The sequence below is a fragment of the Myotis nattereri genome (assembly GCF_964212035.1).
Source record: "Myotis nattereri genome assembly, chromosome: 9".
Taxonomy (NCBI): Eukaryota; Metazoa; Chordata; class Mammalia; order Chiroptera; family Vespertilionidae; genus Myotis; species Myotis nattereri.
This window is the reverse complement of record NC_138084.1, coordinates 3,794,405-3,810,408: the sequence shown is the minus strand read 5'-3', so window position 1 is coordinate 3,810,408 and position 16,004 is coordinate 3,794,405.

The window sequence follows — 16,004 nt, the reverse complement described above, 5'->3', positions numbered from 1 at the left end:
CACCTGGCCCCCCATTATTTCCAAATTGTCTCTTGTCTCTTCTCTTTCATTTGTGTGCGGCTCCTCTTCCAGATCCTGAACCCTGAACCACGCGGGACGTGGGGGAACACATACACAGGGCGTGAGGCAGGGACTGGGGCCAGAGAGAAGCTGGGTGCAGAGGAGCAGAGGCCAGAGGGAGCTGTGGGGAGGGAAAGGCAAGGCCTTCAGCCAGCCCTGGGGCTGAGGGCAGAGAGGGCAGGGAGGGCAGGGAGGGCAGGGAGGGCCAGGAGGGTGGGAAGGGTCAGGAGTGGCTGTGGCTGCCCAGGGGCATCCTGTATCCTGAGGCCAGAGAGGGTCATGGACACATGGGACCACTGGTCCTCTGGCCAGGTAGGCAGAAGGGCCTCTGGGCAGAGTCTCCCTGTTGCCAAGTGAGTTTCGCCCATAAAGGCGTCTGAAGGCCCTGAGCGCCCACCTGCCCGCCTGCAGGTCATGCTCCTCCACGGTGTCACCTGGGCCACTGCCCGCCCTCTCCTCCCTCATGCCCTCCTGCTGAGGGTGAGGGCCTCCCTGTGCCAGCCCCGAGGCCATGTGTGGGGCCTGAGCGCCCATGGGAGGTGCCTGCCCCTCGCAGGCCCGGCTGCAGCTGCGGGGCCATGGACACCCGCCTCTGAGGCTCCTGTACAGGCTCCACGAGCTCAGGTGGTTCTGCAGCCGCGGTCTCCCCTCTCCCGCAGCTGCCCCCCTGGGGGCCCGGCCTGTGAGTCTCAGCTGCTGCTGGGGTCCATGCCTCCCCAGCACCTCTGTTCTTGCTCCTCCTTCCTCCCAGGCTTGTGTCTGCTTGATGCCCCGCATTCCACTCTCAGGGTCAGATGGGGACAGCTCCCCACCCCCAATAGCCCTGGGGTCCAGACTCACACAGGATCCTGGGAGAGGCCCGCCCAGTGCCTGGGGTGTAGGGAAAGCAGCCACCTGGGCAGGGCCTTTACAGGAATTAGGGCAACTCCGGGAAGGCGCCTGCACATTCCAGAGCTCAGTCCACCTGCTTCACTGCTCCTGGGAACCACTGCCTCCCCAGACCAGGCCCCAGCTCACTGCCCTGCTCCTGGGACAGTGCCCAGGACTCACCTTAATCCAACATTTCCCTTCAGAGTGAGAAATGCCCTTGTTCTCCCCCAGAAGGACACCAACTCTGGGCCTGCCTGGCCTGAGCCCTGGTCCCCTGGCCCTCCAGCCCTCCTGCTCCCACAGGTCCTTCCCTCCTGTTCCACACCAGGCCCCTCTCAGGACCCAGGAGATGCAGGGAGGGAGGGCCGAGCACACAGGACCCCCTGATGGAGCTCCAAGCCCAGAGGGGGTGAGACAGGCACAGGGACCACAGCAGAGCATGACCACGTGGGGGGAGGTGGCGGTCCCGGGGCAGGGACCCTGAGAGTGGCAGCTGAGCCAGGCTGGGACTTCAGGGCAGCTCCTCAGAGGAGGGGTCTCTTTGGGGGGAGGAGAGGAGGAGTGGGCGTTGCACGAAGCCACCCATTGTCTTCACTAGCAGAGAAGTGCAAACAAGGATCCCGGAATGCTGGTGAAAATTGAACCTATGGCAAGGGCCAGAGTTAAGCACCGATTGTCTAGTCCAGACAATGGGGGCTCAAGCTATTTCCTGATCAAATAGTTTCAGAGTAAATCCTTCTAATTTTTACTGACCTTTAAGACAGTCTGGCTGTTACCACAATAACCTGCCTAAGAACTCGATGTGTATCTAAAGGTGAATAAAAGGCTGGCGAGGCCTGCGTACCAGTGGAAGTCCTCCCCCTTGAGTTGGACTTGCCCACCTGGCCCCCCATTATTTCCAAATTGTCTCTTGTCTCTTCTCTTTCATTTGTGTGCGGCTCCTCTTCCAGATCCTGAACCCTGAACCACGCGGGACGTGGGGGAACACATACACAGGGTGTGAGGCAGGGGCTGGGGCCAGAGAGAAGCTGGGTGCAGAGGAGCAGAGGCCAGAGGGAGCTGTGGTGAGGGAAAGGCAAGGCCTTCAGCCAGCCCGGGGGCCAAGGGCAGAGAGGGCCAGGAGGGTGGGAAGAGTCAGGAGCAGCTGTGGCTGCCCAGGGGCATTCTGTGCCCTGAGGCCAGAGGAGGGTCATGGACAGATGGGACCACTAGTCCTCTGGCCAGGTAGGCAGAAGGGCCTCTGGGCAGCGTCTCCCGGTTGCCAAGTGAGTTTCGCCCATAAAGGCGTCTGAAGGCCCTGAGCGCCCACCTGCCCACCTGCAGGCCATGCTCTCGCACGGGTGTCACCTGGGCCACTGCCCGCCCTCTCCTCCCTCATGCCCTCCTGCTCGGGATGAGGGCATTTGGGAAGGACACCGGGGGTCCTGGGGGACTGGATGTGGAGGTGAAGGGAAAGCAGGGAACCTTGTTAGGAAATTGTGGGGTCACACAATTTAGTACTGGGTGCCCTGAACCGAGTCATGGATGGGAGATGGATGAGGAAGTTAATTCAGGAGAAACATCCAGGGTGAGCGTGACCTGCCGGGAACCGGCATGGAATGGGGCAAAGTATGGAGCCCTGGTCTCAGGTTGGGCCGCCTGGGGTTTAGGCTGCAGGAGGTTTCTCATTCGCTGAGGTCAGACACAGAGACACAGAAAAGCTGAAAAATTCTCTAATCATGAAGCCGTGGTGCCCTGGGAGGGCACTGAGGAGCAGGACGGAGGTGGGCAAGGCAGGGAGGGAGGTAACAGGAGCAGGAACAGAGGAGGCAGAGAAGACCCATCGTGGCCACTGCCAGAGGGTGACCCTCTACCCTCTGGGGTTCTTTCTAGAGTGAAATAATGGGTAGGATTTTGGGGAACCCCCAGTGAAGCCTGCATGGTAATTGTTATATTAATACTACAGCATTAATTCTCACAGTAATGCTGCAGCCTCAATTCTCATTGTGATGCTACAGTATTAATTCTCACACTGATGCTGCAGTATTAATTCTCACAGTGATGCTACAGTATTAATTCTCACAGTGATGCTACAGTATTAATTCTCACAGTGATGCTACAGTATTAATTCTCACAGTGATGCTACAGTATTAATTCTCACAGTGATGCTGCAGGATTGGTTCTCGCAGTGATGCTGCAGTATTGGTTCTCACAGTGATGCTGCAGTATTGGTTCTCACAGTGATGCTGCAGTATTGGTTCTCACAGTGATGCTGCAGTATTGGTTCTCACAGTGATGCTGAAGTATTGATTCTCACAGTGATGCTGCAGTATTGGTTCTCACAGTAATACTGCATATTGGTTCTCACAGTAATGCTAGAGGAATGCCCAGCATGTGAGGGCTCTTAGCTCACTAAGTCCTGACAGCAAGCAATGGGGCACACAGAGTTCAGGAAACTTCTCCAATGTATCTGACATGAGATGAGGAGTGAACCCAGATGTATCATTTCCTTAAAGTGCCCCAAACTTTCACGGCTAGTGTTCAGGATCTGAAGAAGGTGTGATGCACAAATGAAAACACTAGACAAGAAATGTGAATTTAGAAGGCATAGGTGACCAGGTAAAACCTCTTTCTAGAGGAGAAGCTCACTGAAACCCTGGCCTTGTTAGCTTTTAATACACATTTGCCCTTCAGAAATGCATACAGGCATATCAAAGGTAAAGTTTGGGAAACAGTAAAAGGATTATCATGTTAGGGCATTGCCTTCAGCCGTTGAGCTCACAGCAGGGCAAATATTATGCTGATTTTCAGCCCTGCTAAATATCAAAGTCCATTGGTCTTCCAATGGGTCTTTTTGCATTAATGCTAACTACTGCTGGTTTTAGCCTCTGGCATTGAAGAGCACCTTTCAGTCTGGAAGCACATTCCAAGGGATCATCAGCCCAGGACAGTGGCAGTGGGAACCCAGTGCTCTGAAAGTCACGGACAGCCAGTCCGGTCTCACACTGTGGCTTCCAAGCTGGGAGACCTTCTTCAAGGACCTTCACCAAAATGTATTTGGCCTTGTTGTGAGTGTAGAGGTGCTGGGAAGGCTGGTCCTCATGCCCTGCTCTTACCATTCCCCGTACATCCCAAACCAGAGGCGCTGGCAGAGAGGCACAGAAAGTTGTATCCAAGCCATCTGTGCACAGAGGAGGGCAGCTGGTCCAGCCTGAGGCAGTGAGGTGCCCAGAGGAGAGACTGTCTGCTGGGAGGAGACTGTGTGTCACACGGGGAGGGCTCGGAGGGTGTAGGAGGGAGAGAGAACATGGCGTCAGAGGAGCCGGAGAGAGAGCGTGAGGTGGAGAAGCACAGGTAGCTCAGATAGAGCAGACAGAGGGAAGAGAAGAGGGAGGAGGGTGAGAGGGAGGAGGGTGAAGAGAGATCAGGGGGAGGGGGAGGAGGGAGACAAGAAGGTGAAGAGGGATGAGGGTGAGAGGGACGAGGATGAAGAACTGGACCATGAGCTGCCTAAAGGGTGTGGACAGCATTCTGAGGGTCTAGGTAAATCATTGCCCGATTTTCCCTGTGAAGGTCCTACTGGTCAACACCAGTGGGTAAGATTGGGTGGAATTGGACCCATGTTAGAGGGAGGGGGATGGAGGAAGGTGGCATTCAAGGCACTTGGTACTTGGATGTGGGGCTGAGGGAGAAGGAGGAGGGAAGCATGACTAGACCTCTGATTAGCAAGCTGGGCTGAGTGACGCCAGAAGGACGGGGACAGGAGGAGCAGAGGGACAGAGCAGGCTTCATTCCATGGGGACAGGATGCCCTGTGGGGCGGACACTCATTCGCTGGGAAGGCGTGTGAACGTGGAGAAAAGCAGCCTCGATTGGGGGCGGGTGTGGGAGCGGGAAGGGCAGACTGCTGTCCGGCTGAGCCATCTGGGGTAAGTCCCTCAACCTCACCAGTCCCCGTGCCCACACCCGGGAGTGGGGACCTGTTGGGCCCTTTGGCCTGAGGTGCTGTTGGGTGAGTGGGTGCGTGTGATGGAAATGTCCCACTGGCAGCTGTGTGGTCGCCACCAGGGAGGGTGCCTGGCCCAGGTGCCCACTGTGTGGCCCTGAGGAGCCTTCAGTTCGTGTCTCCATGAATGAGTGCCTGGTGGTTGGGACAGAGTCTGAGGAGGAGGCTACTCAGCACCGCTATGGACAACCTGCTCGAACACCTGCGTCTTAATAGACTCGTGGAGGTTGAGTAATGTGAGAAGAAACAAGTCATCTCTTCTGTTAAAGAATAGGTTAGGCCTGTGGTCAGCAAACTGCGGCTCGCGAGCCACATGCGGCTCTTTGGCCCCTTGAGTGTGGCTCTTCCACAAAATACACGTGCGGGCGTGCACATACAGTGCGATTGAAACTTCGTGGCCCATGCGCAGAAGTCGGTTTTTGGCCTGGGCGAGTCTATTTTGAAGAAGTACTGTTGATATTTGGCTCTGTTGACTAATGAGTTTGCTGACCACTGGAGGCAGTTCCCATTTTGGACCGAGTGACATGGTAGCCACTATTTTGGCTGCATGGCTTGAAGCTCCCCTGGGGTCCACCATCTTGAAATGGCAAAGGCCAACTCCTCCCTTTGAATTAGCCAATCATGAAAGACTGAGCGCCTGAGCTCCAATCAGGAGTGAGGGACAGGTCACGTGCATTGGGATTAAAAAGCCCAGCAGCCGCCTGCTCAGTTGCTCCCAGACCATGTGGTGTGTCCCTCCTGCAGGAGAAAGATGTTTGCCTGGCTGCCTGGCTCCTGAGTGTGCTTTGTGTTCTACAGGACCCCTGAACTTGGGGGCTCGCCTTATTTCTTAAGTGTGCCGCACCAGCACGGCCAAGGGTGGACCTGAGTGGGGGATCTGAAGGATTTAGAGAAGACAGACAAGAGAAAGCTGGGTCTGGGTGGGATGCTGCCCTCTCTGATGGAGAGAGACAGTGCCACAGCCTGTAAGCTGTCTCTTTATTTTATAGCCAGATTCCACGAGGCAAAGTAAGGGCGTAGTTACAAAGTTCTCACGAGTTTCAAATCTACTCAATTACATGCACCTGAGCTCTATCAAGCCCGTATCACTCAGACATGTGGGCCACGTTACCTTTTGGCTCTGGCCCACGTGTTCTCTGTCTCTCCACTCAACTCCACAGCTTTGTATCAGAAATGCAGTCATAGACAATCCCTAATGGAGTGGGTAAGGCCATTCCTAAAAAAGCTTTTTATAAAAACAGCAGTGGGTGTTAGAATTGCCGAAGGAGGAATGCACGAGGTCAAAAGGGGTAAAGAATTATGAATTTACTAGAGGTGGGGTGCATGAATTCATACACATTGAAAGGAAATTAATTAGAAGAAACATTTAAATATTGCTATTCAACTTTTCTCTATAATACTAATAGAAGTGTCAACCAAATTCATGATTGACAATGACAGATGGAAACACACATGTGTGATTGGCGCCAGCGAGAGCTTTATATATATAGATAAACTCACTTAATTAGACCTGGTTTCTGATGTAGCTAAACTTTTTCCAGCCCAGTGAAGCACCCCAACTTCTCTTTCAGGTCATTGTCAGCAACAAAGCAGTAAATATCAACATGAAGCAGATTATTATTGTAGATCATGTAGGGAGAACAAAGGTAAAATATGTAACTGCAGCCGTGTTTGACTATATTCTGCACAGTGAGAAAACCTGAAGTCATTTTCAAGGCCCACCATTTCTTACTTCTTTTCAGTCAGGTCAAGTTTCTAAACTTTCTAAATCTCCATTTTCTGGGTAATGAAAAAATAGGATTCTATGGAGTCTCCCATCTACCTACTCCAGGACTTCTGAGAGGATCAAATGAGATGAAACACGGGAAAATGCTGTACAGACATTTGGTTAAAGTGTAAAATGTTTGCACCTGGCTATAAAGCAAGTCCTGTTGCTGGGCTGAAGAAACTGCAAGGAGGCTAGTGGTCGCTAGGATGAGGAAGCGGGGCATTGCTACCTGACTTCATTACCCAGAGCCCACAGTGACCATTTCCAGGCTGGGCTGGGGGCCGCATTTTACGCCTTGGGGTCTTGGCAGTGTTGGCTGCCATTTGGTGGGCTGCTGCTTTGGGGTGGTGGTGGGGCCTGCGTCCCACTTGAGGGAAGCCGAGTGTTGCTTTGTGGGCGCCAGGTTCGTAGTGCTGTTTATTGTTAAATGGCCTGTTGCTAGGGAGAGGAAGCCAGGCGTTGCTGCGTGACGTCATTACCTGGCATCCACAGTGACCATTTCCAGGCGGGGCGGGGCTGTGGGCCACATTTTGCACCATGAGCTCTCTGCAGCCTTAATGCAGTTTGGTGGGCTGTCGCTCCTGGCTGGTGGTGGAGCCTGTGTCCCACTTGGGGGAAGCTGAGTGTTGCTTTGTTGTTTCCAGGCCCATGGTGTCGTTTCTTTGTAAATGGCCAGTGCGCGTCATGGCAGCTCCTGCATTGAGCATCTGCCCCTGTGGTGGTCATTGTGCATCATAGCGACCGATTGGAGAGTTGGGAAGGACATTTAGCATATTAGCCATTTATATTATGAATTTATTAGGTCATCTGGATACCAAATGGGCTGAACCCCAAAATGGCACCAGCACCCACGGGAGTCAGAGATTTTAAAGGACTCCAGGCAGGCTTTTTCTGGGCGGAGAATTCTCTAGGCTGGTCCTGAGGGGAAAGACAATGGTTTTAGCAAGTGGAATGTGGTCTTAGCAAGTGGAATGTGGTCTTAGCAAGTGGAATGTGGTCTAAGCAAAAGGGAATGTCGGTTGTGAAGTGGCCTAAAGGTCAGTGCCCAGGGGAGGGGGTATCGACTCAATTATGTGGTCAGACCTGGCAGGGGCCTCGCTTGGGCCCCTGTGCCATAGTGTGTAGACTCCTGGTCTCAGATAATTTGAAAAACCACATACCCCTCACACATTCTTAGCTGACATCAAACATTTAAACAGTTTATAAATACTAAAGAGTTCAGAGGACGGCATTTTTGGTTCGTGGTACACATGTGTCTATTTTCTCCACGTCCTTGGCGTTGCACAGTTAGCTCACGCAGTTAATGGAAAATGCCTGCCATGTCATTTAAATAGTCAGAGCAGGCATTACTGCCAACCAGTCAGCCAAAGCAGACCTAATATCATTCATTTATTTACATTTATTTGTTGTTAATCCTCATCTGAGGATATTTTTCTACTGATTTTTAGAGAGTGGAAGGGAGAGGAGAGACACACAGAGAGAACATTGATGTGAGAGAGACACATCGATTGGTTGCTTCCCACATGAGCCCCATCCTGGGCTGGGAATGAGCCTGTAACTAAGGTTGCGTGCCCTTGACCTGAATTGAACCTGGCACCCTTATTTCCACTGTATCCACTGAGGCCAAACTGGCTAGGGCCAGACTTCACTTCTTTTAGGAAAAAAGCTGGCTTCCCCCTCCCCCCAACTCAAATGAATACATTACAGCAGGTTTCCATGGCACCTGTCTGGGGTGGGAATTCCCATCTAAAGTAACAGAGGTGGAGGGAGCCTCTCTGGGGTGGGATGTGGTCTCCTGGTTCTTCCCTCGGCCGGTCTGTCTGGAAGCAGTGGGTGCCTCATCCTCGCTGGAACCTAACGCCTCGGCCAAGGCTGTAGATCCCAGTCGGTGAGGACGAAGCTCCTCTTCTGTGAGGGGGAGAAGGGCTATGGTGAAAGGGGAGGGGCAGGGAACCCACTGGGAAGTGCCCCCTGGTGCCCCCGGGGACCCTGCTGTGGGGTCTCCCTCCTTTGAGCCTAGGAGAGAGGCATTGCAGGCTGTGGGTCCGGGGCTGCCTATCATGCATCTGTGCTGGTGAAGCATAGTAACCTCCATCTTGTATAAAACTGCTGTTTGAATTCTCTGCTATTGTTAGACATTCCCTAGTCCTATAAACTCTGTCATTATAAACTCTGTCACTTTAAGACAGTCTGTTATTCTGTAAAATGACTTTGTTTTTAGTTCAAATAATAGAAAAAGATAAACTCAACTGTCTGACCTTGCAAGCTAGCCATCCAATGTAATAGACTAATACTGATAATAATTCTGCCAAGTACAAACTCAGTACGTATTCAAGGTTACAACTGTCTGTAACAATAACTCACACAAAGCCCTTTGTAATATCTGCAAACAAAGAGGCTCGAAAAGTATAAATACGGACAATCTTCCTGTATTGGTTGCTCAGAGATTTAGAAAAAGACACCTCCCTCTGGGCCGTGTGCAATAAATGACTCCTAATTGTGCTGGGCTGCATATCTGGCGCTTTGGCCAGACGGGTCATGCTGTGCTGTCTGTTCCTAAAACACAGAGATAGGAAGGTACTGACATCAGGCCAGGCCTTGAGATATGGTCTCATGGCCCCTTCCCAGCACGCAGGCCTTCTTTTTCAGAAGGCCCGGAAGTCTCATTCCAAATTTGGGAGACAAAGGACTGGAGAAAGTATAAATAAAGAGAGTTTCCTCCATATTGGGGGGCCCAGAATTTGAAAGACACATTTTCTCTGGGCGTCCACAGAATTTAATGATGAAATGTAACTCCTGTAGTGGGCACTGCAGTTCAGCCTCAGCTTCGGCAGGGTGCTGTAACTGTGGTCATTGGCCAGCTCAATAAAGGCTCCTAAATTTAAATTCTGAGTCAGTGGTCTGTCTTGCTGAAGTGAACCCATAACATTTGGAGGCCCCCAGTGAGATCTCCAGCAGGGGTGAGAGGGACCCCCTATTTAAGGAAGGAGGCTCTCCCCCATTTATCGCCAGGCACGCAGCGAGATACCCCACATCCCTGTGGGGAATGACTACCAAGGAGGCCTCCAGTCTCCATCCCGGGTCCCAGGGAGGTGGAGGAGAGTCCACCCAAAGCTTTCAATTCGGAAACCAAGCCGCCTGGACTCTCGAGAGAGGTAAGGAAGACCGGTCATTAAACTGGAATTGGTACGTCCCACGGAAGGACCTATATGGAGTGCTGGACGCAGCGGTACTCCTGGTCCTGACCCGCGGCCACGATGGTGGCCAGGGTCCCTGGTTTGTGCGGCTTTAGGCTGCACTGTGTTTGTTGTCTTTGTTCTTTGTTGTCTTTGTCTTTGTCAAAATGGGTCAGGGCCAGTCGTCTTCGTCGACCCCCTACCAGTCAGGCCCACTCCAAGTGGGTGGAAGGGGAGCTTGATCACCTCCTGGGAAGCCATAGAGCTCCCTTAGGCAATTAGTCAGGAATTGGTTGGATTGCTTAAACTCTGACTAAACATTTGGTAGAAGTCAAAAACTCGGACTGTCTGGTGTATGAATGTAAGTGTGAGAGTCTGTATGAAGCGAAATCTACTTTGTGCTGTCTGGCTGTACACATGAGAGTATTTGTTCTGTTGTTTAATGTGTTTAAAGATAGGGCAAACCCCGCTTTAGGGGAAGACAGTAGAGAACTTTTAGTTGCTTTTCTCTGATGTATGATTTTGCTGTGTTAGGTTAAAATTGTAGAAGTCTAGGGTTAATTTAAAGGTATAAGGTTGCAACCCAGAGAAGTTTAAACAAAGGCTTGTTAGGTTAAGACTAGTACATTTTCTCATGGCCTGTGTAGGGTGAGGGAGAGGGACTGCTGGATTTTTATCATGTGGTCCCGAGACCTGCAACCTGCCTGCCCTTCCTGATAGATTTACAGTAGGTCTCTGTTAGGGACAGCATCCACTCTGACTCGGGGAGGAAGAGAGCCGAAAACTGCTCTGGAGCGGGTGTGAGATGGGGTAGTGCCGGTAGGATTCACTAATTAGCGTAGTAGGCTCTCAGCCTGCTGAGATGGAGGAGCCTTAGGGTGGGGGAAAGGGGGATGGCCAGAGAGGTCAAAAGTGGTAAAAGAGGAGAAGGATTTGAGCCTCTGGGGCTTAGAGTGGAAGAAGGAAAAATCTAGGAGGGAGAGCAGCTAAGGAAATGGTTAATGCAGAAAAAGGGGGGGGCGAGTCAGCAGGGAGAGCAGGGAGAGATATTTTTTGCTATTTTTACTTATCTGAACTATGCTGGACTCAAGGCCGCAAGCTGCTACTAAGCACAGTAAGTTTTTCTCTGTCCCGTTTTGTTCTCTTTAACCCTTCCAATGCTAAATTAGACTAATACAGTATACTTGAAATTACATAGGGAAGGAAGCACCTGCTCTTAGTGATCTAAGAAATACTGGCTGTTTACTTTATAGTAATCATGAAAGGATTGAGGTTTCTAAGAATAAGGAATTACTGAGTAGAAGGTCTGAGGCATGGTTATGCATTTTCAAAGGACATAGAAAGAAGGTTTAAAGGCTAATTTGAAAGTATGAAATTTAGAAAGACTGTGTATGTAATAAGAAGGAGAAGAGAAATGTTGAAAGGAAATTAATTAAATGATACAGGCCAGTAAGCCAGAAAGAGTAAATAATTTTCATTCTGCCTCCCTAAACAGAGGGTAAATAGTTATGCCAAAGTACTTAGGGGGGACTGATAAAAGAATTCCAACAGTTGCTGTTTTGTTATAACTCTGGAGAGTCCATAAAAAGGACTGGCAAGGAAAGTCAGAAGATCTTAAAGCAGGTCAGTATATTTTTCTCCTTATGTAATTCCTATGAAATTTGGCAATGCTAAATAAATCATGGCAATACATTTCTTTGCATAAATTCAATAATACCAGTTTCCAATAGTGGTTTTATTGGCTGGAAACTTTGACTGGAGTATTATGTTTTAAAGAGCCCTATCTGAGGTTTGAAGACTTGAAGCCAATAAGAGTGCCATAGAGAAAACCTGCTTGGGAGCCCTGAAAATAGCTGGCACTGGAGCGTCAGGCCCATGCCCTACCATCACTGGCAGTTGGTCAGAGTGGAAGGGGAGCACAGAACCCCCATGCACTCTGGGCCGTGACGAGTAGGAGGGCTACTGAAAAGGGCCTAAAGCAAGGACAATGGGCAGCAGATACTGCAGGCAGGCCTGATGGCGGCTGGATGGCTTGGCTTCCTGTCCCTATGGGGCACATTAAGATTCAATCATGAAATTCCAGCAAAGGTAGTCAGTTACCATTCTTGTTGTGCTTATGCAAACAATCAGGCCAAATTGAATTAGTATTTTAATAAACAGAGGGATAATTTTAAGGAGAAAAACCCTATTTCAATGGAGGTTATTAAAACTGACATGTTTTCTTTCCCTTCCACCAGACCAATTGTTAAAGTTTGTCTCCTTCTGGTCACAAGCCCACCTCCTTCTGTGCCCAGGCCTCATCGTCCCTCTGACTGACAGCAAGGACCTCTTGGCTCTGAGAGAAACTTCTGTCCCTCCTCAGCATGAAGCAGTTACAGAAGAAATCCAACGCCCATTTTCCCTGAAAGAATTCAGAGCCAGGATCCTTGAGGGAATATAGGAGGCAGTTAGACAGACATGAGCAGAGCAAGGACGATGGGCCAATTGGCACTGCCAGATGTAACTACGTCTTTCCACCTCTATGTATGTAAGACAAGGGGACTCCCCAGAAGCAAGAGGGAACTAGGTTGTAGATAAAGCCGCTCAGGAGGCTGCCCTAAAACCAATGGTGCCTCTACAGATTCTAGTGACTCTTCCAGATCCTGACCTACTCACCTCACCAGCTTACATGGAAACCCAATCTAGAAAAGCTGAAATCCATAACTAATCTTTACTCAAGTTCTTTCAGGCTTATAGTCTACCCAGAAAGCAGACCAGAAGCACGTCTGAGATGATCTGTCTGTATCCGGTTCATCCCTTCCAACCTGGTGACTCTGTTTGGGTAAAGAAATTTGCCACCCAAGGACTGACTCCTACCTGGAAAGGACCACTCCCACGGCAGTCAAGGTCGATGGGATCCTGATGTGGCTTCATCACACCCGGCTTAAGACAGCCCAGGCAAAATAGAGAGCCAAGGACTCTTCGGACCCTCTAAAGATCACTCCTGGCCCTTATCATATAAACAGGCCCACTGACTTTATTCGGCAAAGAATTAATTCTATCAAGATTATAGTCCTCAGGGGTCAATATAACTCCCTCCCCAACAAAGACCGAAAAGGGTCAATGATTTGACTCATGTACATAAACCAGTGGGGAATGTGCTGCATATCTGGCGCTTTGGCCAGACAGGTCATGCTGTGCTGTCTGTTCCTAAAACACAGAGATAGGAAGGTACTGACATCAGGCCAGGCCTTGAGATATGGTCTCATGGCCCCTTCCCAGCACGCAGGCCTTCTTTTTCAGAAGGCCCGGAAGTCTCATTCCAAATTTGGGAGACAAAGGACTGGAGAAAGTATAAATAAAGAGAGTTTCCTCCATATTGGGGGGCCCAGAATTTGAAAGACACATTTTCTCTGGGCGTCCACAGAATTTAATGATGAAATGTAACTCCTGTAGTGGGCACTACAGTTCAGCCTCAGCTTTGGCAGGGCGCGGTAACTGTAGTCGCTGGCCAGCTCAATAAATCCTCGCTTGCTGTTTAAGACCTAATTGGAGTCGGTGGTCTTATTCTCGCGAATGTTGGTCCACAACACTAATTAATTGGCTCATTAAGGTATCTTGTATCTCATTCGATGATTTACAATACAACACTGGAACCCCCAAAGACCAATCTGGGGGACCCCAACTATTCAGGGGTGGTTGGCCATCTGCTCTGCTTTGGAGGGTCTCGGGAAGGTCTCTTTCCCTGAGCAGCTTGTCCCTGGCGCCTCTCTTCTGAGCTCCTTCCACGACCGGTAACTCTGTCTGTCTCCCTCTTACTCCTTTCTTCTCCCTGGTTCTGTGCCTACAGAGACTCCCTCCAGCTCCCTTCATAAGCGAGTGGGCACCCCTAGGCCGGCCCCAGCCCCCTGAAATGCCTGCGGGAAAAGCGGAAGGCTGCCAGGCCCTGAGCGCCTCTCAGAGCGCTTACTGACAGGGGCTGCCACTGGGAACCACCTCTGCCCCGGGAAAGGCAAGTATGGCCTGCAGCTCAGGAGTGTCGCTCTCAAGGACCTGGGCTCTGTCCTTTGAAATGTCCTCTTCCGCCCTGGTCCTGTGACTCCGTTGGTTGGGTGTCATCCTGCACACCAGGAGGTCGCCAGTTCAGTTCCTGGTCAGGCCCACGCCGGGGTTGCAGGCTTGATCCCCACAGGGGTGTGAGCAGGAGGCAGCCCATCGATGTGCTCTCACATGGATGCTTCCCTCCCCCTCTCCCTACCCCTCCTCCTCCCCCTCCCCCTCTCCCTCCCTTTCACTCTCAAATCAATAAACTATTCTTAACAGAAAATATATATAGAGAAATGCAGTGTCAGGAGGGCCCGGCCTCTGCCTCCTCTCCCGTGGGAGGCTGGGAGCCGGGCTTCCATCCGTCCAGCGGGCTGACACCAGGCCCAACCACACTGATGCTCACCGGCCCTTCTTTAAACTTTCATTTCACGGATTCCTGAACCCCGCTGTCCCCCTCCGTTGCGCACCCTTTAAAACACCTGTCACCACTGTGCCAGTCAGAGTGGAGCTGAGGAAAGTGTGTTTATCGTGGACACGTGGGAGCGGGTCTGAGTGTCTCTGAATGAAGTGGGCGGTGCGGCTTTTCCTTCCCCAGCCGCTCACGTGGCGCCAAGTCACGATCTTCCACAGAAACCTGCCATGTGCTCTGTTTTGAGCATTTTTCCTTCCGGCGGAGGAGGCTTAGGCGGGCTTGTTAGGACACCAGGCGTCCTGGTCCCTGTCACTGGGCGTGGGGTGGCTTTGGGGAGCTCTTTCCCCTGTCCCCCTCAGTCTTCCCCTCTGTACAGTGGGCATCTAACACGGGTATCAGTAGGGTTTGGGGCAGATGGAGATGATTGAGAGCCTGGGAAGTCGCGCCCAGTGTTGACGCCTGGAAAGCAGCCGCTCTCAGGGTCTTGGCCCACTTCCCCAGCACAGCGCTGTGGGCAGGGGTGGCTCACACGGTGTTGCCGAGTGCACGACCCTCAGGGACCATCCTGAGGTCTCCACCGCCTCATCCCTGCTGTCCGAGTGTCTGCTTCCTTGTCCAGGACCCTCCCCGGTCAGCGCAGAAGCAGGTGATCTCGCTCCATGAGCCGCTGCCCAGTCACGACATGGGATCAGCAGCTCCTCCCCCAGCGCCCACGCTGTGCCTGGGCCGGGCTCAGCTCCTGGGCCGCCCAGAACCATCCCGGCCCAGCCCTGGGTCCTGAGAGCTCACAGGGGGGTTGCTCCAACTCTGCACTGGCTTCAGGCTCCCAGTGGCCAGCCCTAACCTAGCCCGTCCGGGCACTGCCTGTGTCCTTCCCACGGCACCCCCTGTGGCTCTCTGAGCCTTCAGCACCCACAGGGCTGCTGTCTCCCTCACACCCACAGCTCCTTCCCCCACCCGTTCCCTCCCCGCCTGTTCTCCGCTCTCCTGGTGGCCTGTTGCCCTGCAAACACCGGCTCCTTCTGTATTTCCGTTGAAGGGGACACGGGTCTCTCCTGAGTGAAGATTCTTGGTGGGTGTGTCCGTGGTCGGGCCCCTGACGTGGAGTGTGACTCCTCATGTCTTGTGCTGCAGGTCACCGAAGCGGTTGTGGCAGGCGGCGTGATATCAGCCGTCCTAGGGGCAGGCATGGCTGCGATCAGTCCCTATTGATGGTCCTGCCGAACTGAGGTGAGCAGAAAAAGTGGTGAGGCCACGGAATCATCCTACTGGCAACCAGCTAGTATGGAGAAGACTTGCATTTCCATCGGGGCTAGGGTTTCCTATCGATTTCACTGTTGTATAATCAGTTCGGCTAAATTTTTTAAAATATATTTTTACTGACTTTTATTTTTTTTTATTTTTTATTTTTTTTAAGAAACAGAGGAAGGAGCAGGGAATAGAGGGAAACATCAATGGGAGAAATTCATCATTGGCCGCCTCCTGCACGCTTCCTCCTGGGGATAGAGACTCCGGGAATTGAACTCGAAACACCTTGGTTCATGAATCAACAATCCAGACACAGCAGCCAAGCATTCAGGCTGCTTTCAATGGAGCTATAAAAGCACAGGAAGATTTAATGGGGGGAATACGGCTGGTGTGAATGCTATTAAAGACACAGTTGGGCTCTATCATGGTCTGAATGCTTGGTGTCCACCTCGCCCCTGCC